We start from the raw sequence: 2,560 nt of genomic DNA, 5'->3' as shown, positions 1-2,560 counted from the left end.
ATTGCAATTCACCAGGAGGGTCTTTGCTATTTCCAAATGGGTTTGTGCTTATTTCTTGGTCTGAGAACACTTAGAACGAAGGGTGCTCTGGCCCACCAACGCTTCTGCCACAATCAAGGTGCTCATCTTTAAATCGTCACAAGATCTCGGTTGCTTTAGCTGCAACAGGCCAACCCCGTCACAGCAGACTTTTCTATCAAACGCTTGCCATGTAATTCACAAGTGAAATTCTACTGCCATCCTGAGGCAAGCCCTTGCCATGGCACTCTCTGCTACATCAACGTACGGTGGCAGGGACTTGACAGAATATGCCTCTTGGCTTCCTTTACAGGACAACTGGTCCCCCCGCCGACTCCCATCAGCCACAGCTAGCAAAGGCAATACAGGCCAAACAGCAGGAAGCCCACAAGTAGCCCCCCCACAGTCAGCTTGCTGCGTTTCTTCGTTTTCCCTGTTGGCTATGAATAAATAGCATTGTTGACATGCTATAATGTTATTGTCTAAGTTGTCCCTGCAGGAATATGTCCCTGCTATGTTGAAATTAACATACCAGTGCAAATGATAGCCTAGTTTGTTTAACGTCCTTATTTCTGATTTTTCTGGAATTTACTAAGTCACTCTCCCAGTACCCAAAAACTATTTTTCTCCCTAGGCATAGGGTAGGATTAGATGTCTCAAGACTCACGGAACAGCCATTGCCCTGAGAACTCATGTCTCTTTTGTTATACTCAGTTCCCCTCATGCAGATTTTATAAACCGAAATGACTCAGGCTTGCTGCATGGTAGGATACTTTTTTCTTCAGATAATCTGGTTTCTGAAATCCAGACATGCAGTTGTGTAAGCAATGCAGCTGAAAAGTGAAACTGTTCAGGGAAAAAAATCTATTAAACAAAAAGCAATCATTCTTTCCGTATCAACTCAAAACCCAACAGTAGCTTTCCTTGTAACATGTAGGAAAATCAACCCATCCACATTAATGACACCTGTGACTCATCTTTAAGAAAGAGTAAATGTTGAAAAGAGAGAATTCCTCCATGAAAATATCTTATCTTACCTTATTGAATTATGCCAGTGCAAGAAAATGAATTATGCCAGTGCAAGAAACTGTTCATTCGGGCAATAGCTCAATACTTTTAAAATAATCAGCAGGACTTAAAAGGGAAAATCCAGATCATTTTTACTCTTGGTTATATTTGACAGCTTGTCTTTTGACAGCTGTCAGATGGAACCAAAGGAAAAACTAAACTTAACTCCTGCCTCTGGACTTTGCCAGAGGTGCCCTCTTTTGCACTGCTCACCTGAGCTCCCCCATCCCACAGATGCACAATCGCGAACATCTCCAGTTACATCAGTCTGATTAAAAAACCAAAGGAAATAATTTTCATTAATATTTATGGGCAACCCTTCCAAGGTGCCACTGGGGTCGTTTGGAGGCACTGCCCTCAGTTGTCAAAGCAAAGACCCAGCGAGCAGTTTGACAGCAATCTGAAGGAAACAAAACTTGAAATGGGGGGGGGGGGGGGAACCCTGCAGCAAATCCAAAACAACTCATGATCGTGGTGGCGAGTATGAAGACAACTCAATGTCCCTGTGGACGTAATGTTAGCAATGATATGCGGAAGAATTATGTGTAGGAGAAAGGAGGAGGCTAACTGCGCACACTGTGAGCTGCTTGCACAACAAACCCACTGTTACTTATGGCCAGGGTGGGCTAGTGTAACATGAAAACAAACCTTTGCTCACATGGTCACCTTCACATGTTTCGGAAGCATGAAGAGCCAAAGCACACAGTAACTTAACTATGTAGTTCTGTCCTTGTGCATGTGTGTGTGTCTAACACAAAGCACCACTCCAGGGACCCCCGTTGTGTCCTACTGCATTTCCAATCCAGACTGGGCCTCCTCCACTCACAACTTGCATGGCAACCCCCTCCCCTGAGATCGCCTTCAATTCTATGGGAACTTTTTCCTACAACGATAATTGCAAATTCTTGGTCTCTGATCTGAATTGAGAACCCTGGTACCTTTCATGCTAGAGTTTGCATTCAAATTGGGGGGGGGGCCCATAGTGGCACTTTGTGAAAAAGGAAGAGAGAAACTGCACTGAAGGACATTTCAGCTCACATATAATTTGGCCCTCAAACCTGTTTGATTTAGAATCAGTTATAGAATAAGGATACACGATGCTTTTAGCTCTCTGCCTCCATTTTCACTGAAGGGTTTTGGATCAATGACGCTGAGGAATACATCCAACTTGCAATTTAACTTCAGCTCTTTTAAACTAAAGTTGCAACACTAAAGACAATAGAAGTGATCTGGAATTCAACCATTTATTCAGTTATGGACTTACCCTTGGCAAAAGAAGAGTTATTTGAAACCATTCTAACTGCTGAAGCTCTACAAATCTACTTACAAAATATGATGCAAGCACACTAACATAACGTTGCCAAAATATAGACAGTTTAGCACTCTTTAACCTATGAATAACATGGTACGGGAACAGGTCATGAATGGCAATGGGATTCGGTGCTTCTGTATGGCCGAGCCTGCATCACCTGCG

This window comes from Varanus komodoensis, unplaced genomic scaffold (genome assembly GCF_004798865.1).
Source record: "Varanus komodoensis strain SLA01 unplaced genomic scaffold, ASM479886v1 scaffold8, whole genome shotgun sequence".
In the NCBI taxonomy this organism is placed as follows: domain Eukaryota; kingdom Metazoa; phylum Chordata; class Lepidosauria; order Squamata; family Varanidae; genus Varanus; species Varanus komodoensis.
This window is presented reverse-complemented; position numbering follows the sequence as displayed.